A 19,684-nucleotide genomic window follows, 5' to 3' on the forward strand; every position below is an offset into this window, starting at 1 on the left:
GGTCTTCCAGTGTGTTGGTCTCTCAGTGTGTCAGTCACACAGTGTGTCAGTCTCCCAGTGTGTCGGTCTACTATTGTGTTGGTCTCCCAGTGTGCCAGTTTCTTGGTGTGTTGGTCTCCCACTGTGTCACTCTCTCAGTGTGTCAGTCTCCCAGTGTGTCGGTCTCCTAGTGTGTTGGTCTTTCAGTGTGTCAGTCTCCCACTGTGTCAATCTCCCAGTATGTCAGTCTCCCAGTGTGTCAATCTCCCAGTGTGTCAGTCTCCCAGTCTGTCAGTCTCCCAGTGCGTCGGTCTCCTAGTGTGTTGGTGTCCCAGTGTGTTGGACTCCCAAGGTCAGTCTCCTAGTGTGTTGGTCTCCCAGTCTGTCAGTCTCCCACTGTGTCAGTCTCTCAATGTATCTGTCTCCCAGTGTGTCAATCTCCCAGTGTGTCTGTCTCCCACTGTGTCAGTCTCCCACTGTTTCAGTCTCTCAGTGTATCTGTCTCCCAGTGTGTCAATCTCACAGTGTGTCTGTCTCCCACTGTGTCAGTCTCCCACTGTTTCAGTCTCTCAGTGTATCTGTTTCCCAATGTGTCAATCTCCCAGTGTGTCTGTCTCCCAGTGTGGTGGTCTCCTGGTATGTCGGTTGCCAATTGTGTCAGTCTCCCAATTTGGTTGTCTCCCGGTGTGTCAGTCTCCCAGTGTGTTGGTCTCCCAATGTGTCGGTCTCCCAATGTGTTAGTCTTGACCTGGTGTGGAGGTCTTCTCCATCTCCAGCATCCAGGTGTCCCAGCATCCTGGCACGGTGGTCTCCTTAGGTGGTGGTTTCAGGCCTAGTATCCAGTAGCCCAGCATGGCCGTGTCATCCTGACGAAGACTTCAGGGTACTCCATCGTTCCTCTATCAGCTTTCCCTGAGTCCAGGAGCTGTCTACTGAACCGTAATGAACCTTGTAACCTTTATTTTATATTTATATATGACTTCTCTGATTGATGTAGGTGCTATGCTGTGGCAACATAAGACTTTTCACTGTAGATTTCTTGTGAAAGTACACAGAACGATGAATTTCTATTCTATTCTATTCTAAGGTTTTTCTGGTGAAGAAAAGAAACAAACATATCAAATAAAATATATATTATCTCCACTGATGACGATTAATTTTGGAGCAAATACTCAGAATATGATTTTGAGTAAAAGCCCAGCAAATGTTGAGTGAATCAGTATCTTCTCAATCATGCAGTTGCTCCATAGACTTGCTTTCTTAAACGGTTCCATAACCATTCTGAAGAAGGGTCACTGGACTGGAAATGTTAACTCTATTTTCTCTCCGCAGATGCTGCAGACCCCAGCAATTTCTCGTTTTGTCCCATAACTATTGTTGAACTGCTGTCGCATTTGAAATATCTGAAATACATATCACATCTGATTGCCTCAAAAGTTTCTTGAAAATGCTTTACGAGATTGATACGCTCTCGGAGAGATGTTATCTGCCCGTTGGACAGATTCAATCACTTTGAAAACAAGTGCAATCCCACCTTCAGCGTTGATAGGGGAGTGCTGGAACAGACCCCCACATCCTGGGCAGTGCTGTAACATCCTTTAAAACCCTTCAGAGCTTGCACTGTGACCCCACTCATTCCATTGGATCTACCCTGGCAGCCTAGACCCTACCGAACCGAGCAGCTATTGCTGTTGCTTCTCCTCAGCCAGCGACATGTCCTTTGGACCTGGCCTTCCTCCTTTACCTCAGTCTAGGCTGGGGGAGGAGAGGGAGCTGATATCTTTGGGAGTTGCTGGCTGGGGGGAGGGTAATTTAGAGGGGGAGCTTGCTGGAAGATTGCTGTAATCAAGGGTATGTAGTGGAGAATTGGGAGGTTGTGATGCATAGGTGTTGGGGGGGCAGTGGAAACCGGGAGTTGGGGGCATTTGAGTGAGTCAGGCTCTACAGCCCAGAGAGATTTTGGTGCAAGTCATGGAATCATACAACATGGAAACAGATCCCTCGGTCCAACCAGTCCATGCTAGTCTTGTTCCCAAGCCAAACTAATCCCAACTGCCTGCACTTAGCCCATATCCCTCCCAACCTTTCCTATTCACTTATCCAAATGTCTTGTGAACGTTGTAATTGTACCCGCATCCACTACTTCCTCTGGAAGTTCATTCCACAAATGAGTGACCTTAAGTTTAAAAAACTGCCCCTCATATCGTTTTTTTACATCTTTCTCCGCGGGGATGAGGTGTGTCAATAAAATGTGGAGCTGGACAAAAACCCAGGAGGTCGAGCAGCATCAGAAGAGCAGGAAAGTCAATGTTTCAGGCAGGACCCTTCATCAGGACCTGAAAACGTGCCCCCTAGTCTTGAAATCCCCCACCTTGGGAAAAAAGACACTTGCCATTATTTCATAGACATTAATGGAATAAAAAATAAAGCAAGATCCACAATTGAGATGGTTCTGGAATACAGAATGCAGGTCATTCTGCTGTAACACGTGTTTTGTTAACACAAATTCACTGTAACACGACTGACGAACTGGGGACACTGTTTCTAAAACGCGAACTTTTAAAACGTGTGTTGGCTGTAACATGATTACATCGCCAACTTTAAATGCTGTTTCTAAAGCGCGCATTTTGTATAATGAGGGGTTGCACAAGAAGGCAATCATCGCATTATAGAAGAACTATGTGTTTGGCAAGCATATTCATTCATATAAATGCTGAAGTTTTGCCTCACACACCAATCATACATTTCTGAACTGGTACTGATAATGCCTGTTGAAAAGTATAGGTGCCAATTCAGTACCTGGGAAATCTGACTGCTTGCTGATGATTCATTTCCAGTTTATTGTTCACTTTCAGCAGAGTGTGATGGGGACCAGCTCAAATAAAAAACCGATTCTAGCTAATCTTGAACCGGCCCTGATTGAGAAGTACTATCTAAAGGCTTGTTGTTACATCTACACTGTGGGATCTAAGAAAGTGCTGGGGTCCCCAGTTAGTGTCACACTTACAGGGGCACGGAATTAATTACTGGCACAATTTTTCCCCCATTGCTAGCCACAGTGACAGCTGAAGAGGGTCGAGTGTTTCTTCTTCCTCTCATACCCAGTGGCATGTGATGCCTCCTACTATTTCCATTGCTTTTACATCCAGCAGATCAAAGCTCTGCATTGCTTCTCAATCCAAATCCTCTTTTCATGTGAGTAGGTTATCACTGTCATTTGGGTTTTGGAATGGGAAGTCATGATATAAACAGTGATGGTCGGTGGGGTGGCGGTGGTGGGGTGGTGTTCGGAGGGGTGGGTTGGTGGGCAGCACTTATCTTTTGCTCAGATGGTATGGACTGAGAGCTTGAGGCCAGCACAAGGGGTGCATTGTGAAAGAGGTACTCTCCCTTCATAGGCCCAGAATTCAGCACTGCAACACTCAGTTCCAATTAACATCATTATCTGTTGTGGTCCTTGAACTCATAACTTTCTGACGTAGGTGCAGAAATGCTACTGTGAAGCCAGGAATGTCTCCAAGTCAGCACCATTTCTGACCTATGTAGCTATCGGTGCTTTGAATCTCACCCTCTGCTTTCCTTTACACTAACATCACTCAGACCTTTTAAAGCCCACAATGATGTGAATACAGCATAAACTGACACTGCTGTTGTGCTGAGATTCAGAATAATGACTGCTTTGGGAAATGGAACTGCAGCACTTATTTATCTATCCATTTCCAACACTGTACTTCCCCTCTGTAAATCTAATTTAGTTTTATCTAAAGGATTTGTGGCCAAGGTCACCTTTATCTCATGCTAATTCTGGATTTGTCAACAAAATTCTAACAATTGTAATCTAATCTCTAGATAGCTTTGTACAAAACACACTGATCTCAAATCTGACAGCCTTGTGTGAGGAATTTACCTCTCTCTTCCCAAGGCAATTAATTGTGGCACTGAAGCAACAAGATGGAAATGCTACTTAGTTCAACACGTAAAGTATCAATATTGCCTCTGAGCCGTGGATTAGTTTTTAACGTATTAAACCTTGATATCAAATCCCCAGTTGTCAGTGGAAATTCGATTATGGTGCGGTTATCAGTTTAATTATCAAATAGAGGCAGGCTGTAACTCCCAGTGACATGTTAACACTAACTCAAAATTAATTTGGAAAGGTGCCTATTGATATCTTCCTGTAAATTGTTTAAACGTTGCTAGGCATTTTCAATCCAGTGGAATTATAAAAGAATTCAAATGGTCCTAGTCGGAACTGTGAGGGAAATGTTTTGACTATTTTACAAGAACTGAACTTCAAAAGTACTTGATTGGCTCTATAGTGCTTTGTGAGATCATGAAAGGCCCTATATGGAAAAGTAATTATTTTTTTCTTTTAGTGCGTCATAGCCAAATGTAATTATTAGATAAAAATGGAGGACGAAGGCAATTCTCACTGTAGGAGAGTTCATTAATCTAGAAAAGTGTGAAGATCTTCCCATTCTGAAAACAAACTATCTTACAAGTCTTTTTTTAATCTTTTCATGGTATTTGGGTATTACCTGCAATGCCAGCATTTGTGGCCCATCCCTAATTGCCTTGAGAAGGTGGTGGTGACTTGTCATCTTGAACTGCTGCAGTCTATATAGCATGGGGCATCTGTGGTGCTTCAAGTGCGGGAGTTCCAGAGATTTGACCTCATTGTAGAGATGGAGTGGTGCTGTCAATTTAAGTCAGGATGTTAATTGGCTTGGAGTGGAACCTATAGGGGATATTCTGATTCCTCTGGCGCCCTTGTCCTTCTAGGTTGTGGATTTGAAAAGTATTGCTGAAGGAGGTGACTTTTTGCAGTGCATCTTACATAGCCACTATACTTCTGTGAATGTGAATGGAGTGAATGTTAAACTTGCTGAGTAAGGTACCAAACGTTTGTGCTGTATAGTGTCAAGCTTCTTGAGTGTTATTGAAGCTACACCCATCCAGGGGAGTATTCCATCATACACTTGTAGTTGGTGGACAGGCTTTGGAGAATCAGGAGGAGAGTTATTCACCACAGAACCCTCATCTTCTGAGCTTCCCTTCCAACATTTTCATTCTAACACTGATTCCAACCTCCCATTGCTTTGTAGAGAAATGCATTCCAACTGTTGGTCTCCCTTTACATGAAGTGGAGTTTGGTGACATTAGTTCTAAATCTGTCTTTGCCCTAACTTGAACCTGCACCCTATTGTCTTGATTTAACTTGAAGTGGAGTAAAAGTAAATTTCAAAATGCATTGTCGGTGAAATTAACTGTGCCAATAAAGTATGCAACACTTCATGTATTATAATGAACAGGTTTAAAGAAGTAGGCAAGATTGAAACCTTTTTTATCTCCTATAATTTTACAGCTTCTTTTCAGACCAGATGAATGTAAGTTGGACTGACATTGATAAAATATGTAAAATTGCCTTGAATTGAGCCAAGCACAAGTAGAATGCTAATTGCTGTGTTTCCAAGAATGAATATTACAATATCCTTCACAAATAAAATATTGTGCTACTACAAGTTAATATTATTGTTTGGAAATCACCCTTTTCTGTTTTGCTCTGAACGTGCCATTAAGACTTGACTGAATCTATGTACAGAGCAAAGGCAGTGTTCTCTTTATCTGAGTGCTTGGTTGGAAATGCTGTGGATTGCATGTAAATGGAGCTTATGATTAACGAAATGTAATATTTAAACAATAATTTGGTTTTTCTCAAGAAAAACTTCAAGTAGCAACTAGAGAAGGTGATTATATTGATATCTTAATATATTTATTCATGGCAGTTAATCTCAAGAAGGTATTTCAAAGCTGGCACCTCATTGGATAGAACTGTTACAGAATCCATTTTACTACTGATCCTTGGCCATGGCCTATTTTATAATAGGTTACACTGTGATAGCAAATCGGAGACCTATGTGATTACTTGTTCAAGGTTGGCCCCTCTCCCACAAGGGGTGACTATCGGATTAGTTACAAATTAAATGTGCTGATGGGGTGTGTAACAAGTCTCAATGCCAAACCAATTTTCTTTCATGCCTTTATTTGTCTTGTTTTAACTTTCTTTCACTTTTGCCCTCATATAGTCATAGATTCATACATCTCGGAAACAGACCCTTCGGTCCAACCAGTCCATGCTGAATATAATTCCAAACTAAACTAGTCCCACCTGCCTGCTCCTTGCCCAGACCCCTCTAAACTTTTCCTATTCATGTGCTTATCTGAATATCTTTTAAATATTGTAATTGTGCCCACACACACCCCACGCTCCAGTTGCTTGGATGCTGGTGCCAGGGTGGCATGGTGGCTCAGTGGTTAGCACTGATGCCTCACAGTGCCAGTGGCCTGGGTTTGATTCCCGCCTTGGGCGAGTGTCTGTGTGGAGTTTGCACATTCTCCCTGTCTCTGTGTGGGTTTCCAGTGGGTGCTCCGGTTTCCTCCCACAGTCCAAAGATGTGCGGGTAGGTGAATTGGCCATGCTAAATTGTGCATGGTGATAGGTAATAGTGATAGGTGCATTAGTCAGTGGAAAATATAGTCGAGGGGAATGGATCTGGGTGGGTTACTCTTCGGAGGGTCGGTATGGACTTGTTAGGCTGAAGGGCCTGTTTCTACACTGTAGGTAATCTAATCTAATCTATAGTTGTGCCAGAATAAGTGTTTATAAATATGTTTGATTTTAAATAAGTACAGGCACATACCATTCAGTCCATGAATCTTAATCATTGTAGTGACTGTGGAATCCAAGTTTTCTGCTGTCTTTTTCACGTATTTCTTTTAAAACTACTCAATTGATACTTAGGTAATGAATTCCACATTCTTGACATGTTTTGTGTGAAGAACATTTTTCTTTGATTTTCTTTAAGAGTGCACATTCCCACCTCCCTGTTCAAAATTTTGTGCCTATCTTAGATATTCTTTCAGACTTAGTGCTAGCTATCCACTGTAAGCAGACCATACACCTTATGTCCAAAGGTAAACAGATGCTTGTCTAACCTGGCTGCCCTGCAGTAATCAGAATTGAAAGCTATATCTCTTATACAAACCCCTCACATGCACATCCAGTCCACCACAAACTAAAACTTTGAAACCTGTTAGCTTTCTTCAGAGTATGAGAATACTCTCGGAACTCACTTATACAAAGGTGGCTGAGGCGAGTACCATAGACTCATTTAAAGATGAATATGTGAGGGACAAAAGTTAGAAAGGCCTTGGTAGTGCAATAGTGGAGTCGTTACTTCAGAACTAGAAGACCTGGGGTCAAGTCCCATCTCCTTCAGGGGTGTATCATAACATGTCTGAATAAGTTGATTAGAAAATATCTAGAAGGGTGTGCTGATAAAGTGAGGTAGTTGGGAGAAGGCTCATGTGACATATAAACAGTGTCCTCTAGGTTCAATGTGATAATGCGGTAGCTTTAAGAGGTTATTTTGTCCTGGTTTTTTTCTGAAGAGAAGTTTTAAAGCAGAGGTACCGAGCAGTCTACCAAAACCACTAGAGTAAACAGCTTATGAGGCATTGTTTTTTAAAAATTAGGATGATAAAAGCAGCATGAATGGATGGGGAAGAGCTCTCACAGAACCAGGATGCTTAGGTTTTTTTTCAGCAGCAGTTGTTGCTGGGCTCTCAGCGGGGTTGGAAGGCAGTGAATCTCTCCCAGCTGCTACACTCTCTCTCTGAGTTTTCTCTGGATGTTTTTTCTCCTGGGCTGTGGGAGTTGTATGTGAGACAATTCTGTTTTTGGAATTTGCCTTTTGCTAAGAGTATGTTTATGGGATATTACTATATTGGAACAGTTAGTATTAAAATAATTTACTATTCTGTTAAGATTTCCAATAGAGTTAAGTTATTCCAAGTTCCTCTTTCTTTTGATATTTGAACTACAATGTTTGAGTAAGTTGTGTTGTGCTTAATGTCAAGTAGTTTGGTCAATTGAATTGCATCTGGAGCACAGCACCTCACACTTACCTTTAAAATAGGGAAAAAGTTAGGGTTTTGGCTACCTTCTTATTATATTTTGAGGGTATCTGGTCTGTCCGTAACATCAAGGTGATGCCCAACACCCATCTGCTGTGCCATGAAAATAGCTACACCTGTGCAGAGTGAAGCTAATGTTTCTTTTATTCCAGTGTTCAGGCTGGTGTAAAGGGAAGACACCACACACAACAGTAAATGGAGCAAGTGGTCAACATATTGTCAGTTGTAAACGAAAATTTGTATCCTTTATCTCAAAACAAAAGGATTCCTGGTGTAATTGGTAACCATTTGGATCATTGTCAGTGTTTATGAGTCATGTGAGTGTCCTCCCACCTAGTTTACCCTATCAGCATATCCTTCCAATCTTCTCACTCCTCATGTATTTATCTAACTTCCTCTTAAAAGAATCAGTTCTAATTGCTTCAGTTTTGATTTGTGCCAAATGAACTCAGGAAGACATATTGTATAGATATTTCATTGGACCCTAACAATTGCTGAGAATCATTATTGCCTCTATTCTTAGGCCTGAATTATTTTATGGTTGACTAAGTCAGGATATGAGATCTTCAGATCTATGTGTTGACGAGATTGTGCAGTGATTATCAATTCAGTTAAAAATTAAGTGTTGTGGTCATAGGTTGTAACTCACAATGCCCAGCTGAATGTATAACTGTTTCCATTCATTCCAGGCACCTTCAGTTCCCTCAATGTTCCTTACATCATTGCTCTATTGCCCTTTTCTCCAGGCTAAGCTTCCTCAATACCAGAATGGTCAACAGCTTTGGTGTGGATTATCAGCTATTTTTCTCAATCTCTTTTATTTCCCTACAATATTCATAGAATCCCTACAGTGTGAAAGCAGGCCATTCAGCCCACACCGTCCCTCTGAAGAGTATCCCATCCAGACCCAACCATCCTACCCTATCTCTGTAACTCTGCATTTCCTATGGCTAATCCATCTAGCCTGCATATCACTGGACACTTGGGGCAACATAGAATAGCCAATTCACCTAACTGACACATCTTTGGACTGTGGGAGGAAACAAGAGCACCCACAGGAAACTTGCACAGATACGGGGAGAATATGCAACATCCACACAGACAGGCACCAAAGGGTGGAATTGAACCCAAGTTCTTCATGCTGTGATGCAGCAGTGCTAACCACTGAGCCACCGTGCCACCCAGCTTAGAATTGGATGGTGTTTTTGAGACTGGAATTGCAATTTGCAATCTTCCTCCCAACCCTTCCTGTTGAAGGAGGCAGCATTCTGATTCGGCTAACTTATTGACTGATTTGTAACATTGAACTGAGTGGGGCCTGAGCTGCTTGAGCACAAACAGAGTGCACTGAAATCATGCGCAGCAGTCAGCTAATTTTCTTAAAGGCAGCCTGTCCCTCCAAAAGGGAGGCTGCTGCTAATTGCTTGTACTATACTAGCTGTGCATAGCAGCACCTCATTTGAATACTAAGGAAGAGTGAGAGAGAGAGAGCTTCATCGTTCACAGATGTGGTATTTAGGGCCTTATTCCTTGAATGTTAACAGGACGTACGTGCTCATGTTACTGAGGGGGGGTCAATGATCTCTCCACTCTGCAGGCACCCTGCCTCTATTCCTGATGAAGGGCTTTTGCCCGAAACGTTGATTTTCCTGCTCCTTGGATGCTGCCTGACCTGCTGTGCTTTTCCAGCACCACTCTAATCTAGACCCAAGAACCCTCAAGCCAGGACATTGGGAAGGAGTTGGAGCTAGTGTTGAGGAGGTCAACTCTAGAGTCTAACCCTGAGAATTCGGTATTAGTATCACAATCGGTTCAATGACCTCACATGGGTGGACAAGGTCAGCAAATACATTTTCAATGGACATCTGTGAACCACCACAATATTCATATTTTGTGCTCATTCATCATCCTCCCACTACTGGGACTCAGGATTAATGACCAGGTAGTCTACCTCACCCTCATTGCATAATTCCAGACACAAAGAGAGTTCCTGGAAGATTTTTGAAGCCATTCATCCATGAAAGCACATTACCCTAACAGATTCTGCTCTCTCTCTCTCTCTGTTGTCTATCTTCACAAATACTCTATCCCTGGGGAATATTGGGGAATTGTTGAACGAGTGCTTCTGCTATAGCCAACAATGCCTGGAATGGGATTTGAAGCCAGAATTTCAAAGACAGAGATGCTACAGGCTGAGCTACAAGATTTCCCCACAGCGCAGGACAGCACATAACCAGCAAGAGCACAAAAGAACTGGCAGGACAAAGATCTAAAGCACTAAGTAGGGAATCATTCAATGCATCTTGGATGACAGAGATGTATTTGGCATCCAGCATCCTGAGATTCATCATCCACCATGTCCTGCCCCTTTGTGAACAAGCACGTAAATTATTTGTTAAGGACCTCACCCACTCTCTCTGGCTCCCCACATGAATTCCCTCTTTTGTCCTTGAGTTGGTCTACCCTTTCTCTAGCTACCCTTTTGTTCCTTATACATGTATAAAATGTCTCAGGATTTTCCTTAATCCTGTTTGCCAAGCACATTTCATGGCCCCTTTTAGCCCTCCTTTGTTCTGAGTTCTTTCCTGCTATCTATGTGTTCTTCGAGGGCTCTGTCTGTCTGTCTGTCTTCAGTTTCCTAAACCTTATGTTTGCCTCCCTTTGCTTTTTGACCACGCTCTCGATTTCTCTTGTCACCCAAGGTTCTCGAGTCTTGCCATCCTTATCCTTCATTTTCACAGGAAGGTACTGGTCCTGCTCTGTGATAAACTGGTCTTTAAAAGATTCCCATATGATAGTATTTGCCCTCAAACAACTGTTCCCAATATACATAAAAACATACATAGAAACATAAAAGATAGAAGCAGGAAAAGGCCATTCGGCCCTTCAAGTCTGCTGTGCCATTCATCATGATCATGGCTGATTGTCCAGCTCAATAGCCTAATCTTGCTTTCTTCCCATAACCTTTGATTCCATTCACTCCAGGTGCTATATTGAGCCACCTCTTGAATACATTCAATGAATACATGAAGCATTAGAAATAAGATGGATGAGCTTGAGGCTCTTTTGGAAATTGGCAGATACGATATTGTGGGGATAACAGAGACGTGGCTTCAAGTGGGCAGGGCCTGTGAAATGAATATTCAAGGCTACACGTGCTATCGTAAGGACAGACTGACAGGCAGAGGGGGTGGGGTGGCCATCTTGGTAAGGGATGATATTCAGTCCCTTGCGCGGGGGGACCTAGAATCAGGGGGTGTAGAGTCACTGTGGATAGAGTTGATAAATACTAAGGGTAAAAAGACCCTCTTGGGAGTTATCTACAGGTCCCCAAACAGTAGCCTGGATGTCGGATGTAAGTTGAATCAGGAGCTGAAATTGGCCTGTCGCAAAGATGTTACTACAGTTGTTATGGGGGATTTCAACATGCAGGTAGATGGGGAAAATCAGGATGATATTGGACTTCAAGAAAGAGACTTTGTGGAGTGCCTCAGAGATAGATTCTTAGAACAGCTGGTGCTGGAGCCGGCCAGGGAGAAGGCAATTCTGGATCTGGTATTGTGCAACGAACCAGAATTGATCAGGGGCCTCGAAGTGAAGGAGCCATTGGGAAGTAGTGACCATAATACGATAAGCTTCAATCTGCAATTTGAGAGGGAGAGGATACAATCGGAAGTGACAATATTTCTGTTGAATAAAGGGAACTATGGAGCTATGAGGGAGGAGCTGGCCAAAGTTCAATGGTGCAATACCTTAGCAGGGATGACAGTGGAGGAACAATGGCGGATATTTCTGTGTATAATGCAGAAGTTGCAGGATCAGTTCATTCCAAAAAGGAAGAAAGATCCTAGGAGGAGGCATGGGTGGCCATGGCTGATGAGGGAAGTTAAGAAACATATAAAGTTAAAAGAGAAAAGGTATAACATAGCAAAGTTAAGTGGGAAAACGGAGGACTGGGAAGCTTTTAAAAAGCAACAGAGGATTACTAAGAAGGAAATACGCAGAGAAAAAATGAGGCAATAATATAAAGGAGGATAGTAAAAGTTTTTTTTAGGTATGTGAAAGGCAAAAAAATGGTTAAGACTAAAATTGGGCCCTTGAAGTCAGAAACAGGGGAATATATTACGGGGAACAAAGAAATGACAGAAGAATTGAATTGGTACTTCAGATCTGTGTTCACTGGGGAAGACACAAGCAATCTCCCTGAAGTAACAGTAGCTGAAGGACCTAAACTTAAGGGAATTTATATTTGCCAGGAATTGGTGTTGGAGAGACTGTTAGGTCTGAAGCAGAGTCCCCGGGGCCCGATGGTCTACATCCCAGGGTACTGAAGGAGGTGGCTCGAGAAATCGTGGATGCGTTGGTGATTATTTTCCAGAGTTTGATAGATTCAGGGTCAGGTCCTGTGGATTGGAGGGTGGCTAATGTTGTACCACTTTTTAAGAAAGGTGGGAGAGAGAAAGCAGGAAATTATAGACCAGTTAGTCTGACCTCAGTGGTGGGAAAGATGCTGGAGTCTATTATAAAGGATGAAATTACAACACATCTGGATAGTAGTAACAGGATAGGTCAGAGTCAGCATGGACTTATGAAGGGGAAATCATGCTTGACTAATCTTCTGGAATTTTTTGAGGATGTAACTCTGAAGATGGACGAGGGAGATCCAGTAGATGTAGTGCACCTGGACTTTCAGAAAGCTTTTGATAAAGTCCCACATAGGAGGTTAGTGAGTAAAATTAGGGCGCATGGTATTGGGGGCAAAGTACTAACTTGGATTGAAAGTTGGTTGGCTGATAGGAAACAAAGAGTAGTGATAAATGGCTCCATTTCGGAATGGCAGGCAGTGACCAGTGGGGTACCGCAGGGATCATTACTGGGACCGCAGCTTTTTACAATATATGTTAATGATATAGAAGATGGTATTAGTAATAACATTAGCAAATTTGCTGATGATACTAAGCTGGGTGGCAGGGTGAAATGTGATGAGGATGTTAGGAGATTACAGGGTGACCTGGACAAGTTAGGTGAGTGGTCAGATGCATGGCAGATGCAGTTTAATGTGGATAAATGTATGGTTATCCACTTTGGTGACAAGAACAGGAAGGCAGATTACTACCTCAATGGAATCGATTTAGGTAAAGGGGCAGTACAGAGAGATCTGGGTGTTCTTGTACACCAGTCAATGAAGGCAAGCATGCAGGTACAGCAGATAGTGAAGAAGGCTAATAGCATGCTGGCCTTCATAACAAGAGGGATTGAGTATAGAAGCAAAGAGGTTCTTCTGCAGCTGTACAGGGCCCTAGTGAGACCACACCTGGAGTACTGTGTGCAGTTCTGGTCTCCAAATTTGAGGAAAGACATTCTGGCTTTTGAGGGAGTACAGCGTAGGTTCACGAGATCAATTCCTGGAATGGTGGGATTACCTTACACTGAAAGACTGGAGCGACTGGGCTTGTATACCCTTGAGTTTAGAAGACTGAGAGGGGATATGATTGAGACATATAAGATTATTAAAGGATTTGACACTCTGGAGGCAGGAAGCATGTTTCCACTGATGGGTGAGTGCCAAACCAGAGGTCACAGCTTAAAAATACGGGGTAGACCATTTAGGACAGAGATTAGGAGAGACTTCTTCACCAGGAGAGTGGTGGCTGTGTGGAATGCTCTGTCCCAGAGGGCAGTGGAGGCCCAGTCTCTGGATTAATTTAAGAAAGAGTTGGATAGAGCTCTCAAGGATTGTGGAATCAAGGGTTATGGAGATAAGGCAGGAACAGGATACTGATTAAGGATGATCAGCCATGACCATATTGAATGGTGGTGCAGGCTCGAAGGGGAGAATGGCCTACTCCTGCACCTATTGCCTATTGTCTACTGTCTACATTCAATGTTTTGGCATTCCCTATTTCCTGTGGTAATGAATTTCACAGGCTCACCACTCTTTGGGCGAAGACATGTCTCCTCGTCTCTGTCCTAAATGGTTCACCCCGAATCCTCAGAGTGTGGCCCCTGGTTCTGGACACACCCACCATCGGGAACTTCCTCCCTGCATCTACCCTGTCTTGACCTATTAGAATTTCGTAAATCTCTACGAGATCCTCCCTCACTCTCTGAGCTCCAACGAAACAATCCTAACTTATTCAATCTCTCCTCATACGTCAGTTCCGCCATCTCTGGAATCAGCCTGGGAAACCTTCGCCGCACTATCGAGAGAGCAAGAGCATCCTTCCTCAGAAAAGGAGACCAAAACTGCACACAGTATTCTAGGTGTGGCCTCACCAAGGCCCTGTATAACTGCAACAACACATCCCTGCTCCTGGACTCAAACCCTTTCACAATGAAAGCCAACACCCCATTTGCCTTCGTTATCGCCTGCTGCATCTGCATGCTTACCTTCAGTGACTGGTGCACAAGGGCACCCAGCTCCCACTGCACACTCCCCTCTCTCAATTTACAGCCATTCAGGTAGGAATCTGCCTTCTAGATTTTGCTTCCAAAGTAAATAACTTCACATTTATCCAAATTATGCTGCATCTGCCATCGATTTGCCCTCTCACCCAACCTGTCCAGATCATGCTGAAGGATCTCTGCATCCTCATCCCAGTTCACCCTCCACCCACCCCCCACCCCCCTCACCCCCCACTCCCACCCCACCCCCAACTTGGTGTCATCTGCAAACTTTGAGATGTTACATTTTGTTCCCTCAGCCAATTCATTAATATACATTATGAATAGCTGGGGGTCCCAGCACTGATCCCTGTGGCACCCCACGAGTTACTGCCTGTCAGTTATAAAGGACCCATCAGTTCCTGCTCTTTGTTTCCTCTCTGCCGACCAGTTTTCCATCCATCTCAATACACTTCCCCCAATCCCATGCACTTTACATTCCCCAGTTCCTGCCTAATATTGTTGTAGATTCCCCACATTAGTACTTTCTTATGAGGACTACTGTTATCCTTATCCATAAATAACTTACAGAATTATGGTCCCTGTTCCCAAAATGCTCCCCAACTGAAACTCCTGTCATGTTGCTGGGTTCATTCCCCAATACCAGGTTTAGTATGGCCCCTTCCCGAGTTGGGCTATTTAAATATTGTTTCAGAAAACCGTCCTGGACGCAACGAACAAATTCTATCCCCCATCCAAGCCCAGGGCACTAGGGAGTCTCAGTCTATGTAGGGGAAGTTAAAATCGCACACCACAATAGCCCTGTTGCTTTCACATTTTCCCATAATCTGTCCACATATCTGTTCCTCTATCACCCTCTGGCTGCTGGGATGCCTGCAGTAAAATCCATTAAAGTGATTTCTCCCTTCTTATTGCTGAGCTGTACCCATTTGACCTCACTGGATGAGCCCTCCAGTACTGAGTATAGCTGTGGTGTTCTCCCTGATCCGTAATGCAACTTCCCACCCTCTTTTACATTCCATTCTATCTTGCCTGAAACATCTAAATTCTGGAAAGTCAAGCTGTTAGTCTTGTCCCTCTCAGCCAAGTCTCTGTACTAGCTACAACATCATACAGGTAGCTGTTCTAAAACGCGATGGTTGCTTTCTTGTGCAATACAATAATTGCAATTTGGGAACAGTGCTCAAAGTGTTGGTGAACGTTACAGCCAACACACATTTTAAAAGTTAGTGCTTTAGAAACACTGTCCCCAATTTGTCAATCGCGTTACAGTGATTTTATGTTAATGAAATGCATGTTCTAGCAAAATAACCTGTCATTATATATATTGATCCGAGCTCTAAGTTCATTTGTCTTCCCTGTCATACTCATTTCATTAAAAAAAAACGCACCTCAGACTGCCATTCCTGTTGTGTTCACTATCTCTCCTGTGTCTGTTCTTCCTCTCAGTCTTACAGGTCTTAGTCTCTAGTTTCTCCTCAGTCATTTCGCCTTGCTGACTTATTGGTCTGGCTCCCACCCCTGCCACACTAGTTTAAACCCTCTCAAGTGGCACGAGCTCACTTCCCTGCCAGGAAGTTGTATAGGTCACACTTTGCCTGGAAGACATCCCAATGATCCACATGCGTGAAGTCCTCCCTCCTACACCAGCTCTTTGGCGATTTATTTAACTGTATTATCTTCCTCACTGGCATGTGGCACAGAGATTAATCCTGAGATTACAACCCTAGAGGTCCTGCTTTTCAACTTCCTACCTAACCTCCCTTTGCAGAACCTCATCTCTCTTTTTGCCTCTATCATTAGTACCAAAATGCACCACAACCACTGGCTGCTCACCCTACCCCCAGAATACCCTGCGTCTGCTCAGAGCCATTCTTGACCCTGGCACCAGGGAAGCAACACACCATTCTGGAGGTTTGCTCGGAGGGACAGAAATTCTGACCTGTGCCCCTGACTATAGATTCACTTATCATTGCTACTCACCTACATTTCAATATGCCCTCTGTATACCAGAACCACTGGCGCTGCTGTCCCCTGGATGTCACTTCCCCTAATAACAGCATCCACATGATATATGTGTTTGAGAGGGGGATGGCCACCGGGGACCTCTGCACTGCCTGCTCCATCTTCCTGGTGGTCCCTCAACTCTTCTTGGATTATGTAGCCCTTACAGGTGGTGTGACTAACTCGCAAACTGTGCTGTCCAGAACACTCCCAGCCTCATGCTGCTCCATAGTGAGTCTATCTGCAGTTCCAGATACTCCACATGGCTAATCAGGAGCTGCAGCTGAACACACTTACTATATACGTGGTCACCATGGAGACTGGAAATGTATTTCCCACGTATTGCAGGAGGAGAATCCCATGGGCCTGAGTTGCCATGCCAACCAAATCTTGTCAACCAAATCAATTTCATTAACTACAGACAATAATCCAGGGACTGATTACACACCATTACCCACCAGTCACCAAACCCACTCTCTATTCCTAGCAGACTACAAGTATAAAAATGAAGCACTTTATCACTCTCCAGACATTACTTGGTCAGTCTACAAATTAGTTCCTGAGCAGACAAGTTTAGCTCACCTTTTGAGCCATAACACCATCTCTGGAGCTCCACTCCTAGGTTCACTCCCAGGTCCACTTTGACTGACCCCACTCCTCAGGTATTTATCCTGCTACTCCCCCCACCCCAGGTACACTGTGACTGACCCCACTCCTCAGGTATTTATCCTGCTACTCCCCCCACCCCAGGTACACTGTGACTGACCCCCTCCTCAGGTATTTATCGTGCTGCTCCCTACACCCCAGGTTCACTCTGACTGATATCGCTCTTCAGGTATTTATCCTACTGTTCACCCCCCCCCCCCCCCCCCCCCCCACCCCGGTTCACTCTGACCGATCCTTTCCTCAGGCATTTATCCTACTGTTCACTCCCATTTACACTCTGACTTACCCCCCCCCACGTCAGGTATTTATCCTGCACCCCCCCCCACCCCAGGTTCATTCACCTTCACTCTGTTGCTGCTACTGTTGTTGCTCGGCCTGTCATCTGTTGCAGACTTTGAACAGGCCACTAAATCCTCTATGTTCTCTGTGAGGATACAGCAACATTCCTTGCCAAATCCGGGAACTTGTTACAAAATTTCTAGATGTGCTCAACAGGACATCTACAAATTTTACTATCACAAATATTAGTTCAAATTACCTTAATGGCTGTTGAATGTTAGTTCTTTGGTGACAGAGGGGAGGGGGTTGTTGGGACCAGAAGGGATGCTGGTTGCTCTATGTCCTGAAAGACAGACAACTGTACTCGATGGACCAAGTTTGGTATAACTACATTAGATCAGTCACAACGATGATTTGGCCTCTTGACATGACCAGTTGGGAAGTTTTTGATACACCATTGCACATGTGAGACAGTATCTTTCACTCACATTAAAGTCAGGGTTCAGCTATGAGCCAAGCTGAAGAGAGCTGGAAGCCATCCATCTCACATGGAGGGTGAACTGAGTTATGAGCGAATATGGAGCTTTAGAGCCAATTTTTATGACTAATATTTCTGTGCTGTGGTCCTTGGTTCACCATTTCAATTTCAATCAGTCTCCTGTTTCCACTCACTCCTTATCTTGTAAGATTCACTCCAAATTTCAGTGAGAATGTCACAGTAATGATTCTTTGACTTACTGAATATGAATTCTCTCACTTCACAAATGCTACCATCTACTTATATCATGCTGGGTATGACAGCCCACTCAGCTAATGCCTTACTCCCCATCAATCCCCAGTGCATTGTGTTAAAACTCTTCCAGGCACTCGCCAATATGTACACTCCTCTAGACCTCCTCTCATGCAACCTGCGTCTCTACTTTACAATCAGTGGTAGCAACTTCTACCATCTTTCCCACAATGCCTCTTCCTTTTTACATCTCTCACCCCACTTATCTCTCAATGGTCCTTTTCATCACCTTCCCAATATCCTTCTCAATTCTATTTGAATCTGTCACCTGCAAATGCAAAGTACCTTAGAACAGTGTTATATATAGAAGATACAATATGCATGCAGCTTATTTTTTTCTATTCTACGCGGCCTTGGACAAAGAGTTTGATCTCATGGAGCATTACATTTGGGGTAGTTTTGAGTCTAAAGATTACAGTGGATGAATATGCAAAAGATTCAACTTCTGAAAAGCTGTTTGCAATTTTCTACTGAATGCTCAGAGCTGAACAAAGGCAAAGAAGTTTCGAGTCAAATATGGACTGGAGATGAACACTGACTGTTCACACAAGCAGACTTATTTTTTGCAAATGTTGTGGTATTTGGTACAGGTTTGATGTTGGGAACGACACCAGTGTAACCAGCTCCCACTGAAGTTCAGCAGTATTGTGATTAATGATTCAATTATTCTCTGTTTGGTTGTGTTAATCCTGTGTTGACTGATCTATGTGCACTGTGTGTGATTAGTTAAGATTGGGTATGGACTCGGGGGAAGGTAAGCAAACGATAGAAAGCTGGAAGATAGAGTGAAATATGTAGTGGAAATGTTAAAACACCACAATTAAAACTTGTTACACAAAGGGTGTGATCTCTGAAAAGGTCAAGCCATAAAATATAGAATAGATGGCATTACCATTGGCAAATCCCTCCTCACCCCAGGGCATTGCCATTAACCAGAAACTAAACTGGCTGAACATTAGAAATACAGTGAATATAAAAATCGAACAAAGTCTGGGAATTCTATTGTGATTAACTCTCCCCTTGACTTCCCGAAGCCTGTCCACCAAGTCAGGAGTGTGAAGAATACTCTCTGCTTGTCTGGATGAGTGCAACTCCAATAGCACTCTAGAACTTGAGACCATCAAGGACAATGCAGCCTGCTTGTTTGGAATCCCAACCTACACCTTCAACATTCACTCCCTCCATCACTCACACATAAAGGCTGCAGCGTGTAGCACTTAAAAGATGAATTTTAGCAATGTGGCAAGCTTCCTGCACAACACCTGCCAAATCCATGACCTCCAACACCTAGAAAGACAAGGTTGATAGATAAATGGGAACACTACCATCTGCAAACCACACACCACCCTGATTTGGAACTATATCAACGTTCCTTAAGCATTACTGTATCATTCTGGTGGAACTCCCTTCCTAATAGCGATGAGCATTATCTACATCACATGGAGAGCAGTGGTTCAAGAAAGCAACTCACCACTACCTTCTCAAGGGCAAATAGGGTGGGCAATCTAAATGCTAATGCTACTCACTTCCCTTGAACAGTATACTGGATATGAAGAAAGCAACAGGCAGGAAACAGCAAAAGGA

The 19,684-nt window shown here is 43.6% G+C and overlaps 1 protein-coding gene across 5 annotated transcripts in view; it reads left to right on the forward strand.

Moving 5' to 3' along the window:
- The window catches only part of susd2 (sushi domain containing 2), a 230,121-nt gene that overhangs the window by 103,530 nt on the left and 106,907 nt on the right, over positions 1-19,684 (forward strand). The gene's annotated exons all lie outside the window — the stretch shown is intronic.

This window comes from Chiloscyllium punctatum, chromosome 17 (genome assembly GCF_047496795.1).
Source record: "Chiloscyllium punctatum isolate Juve2018m chromosome 17, sChiPun1.3, whole genome shotgun sequence".
NCBI lineage: Eukaryota > Metazoa > Chordata > Chondrichthyes > Orectolobiformes > Hemiscylliidae > Chiloscyllium > Chiloscyllium punctatum.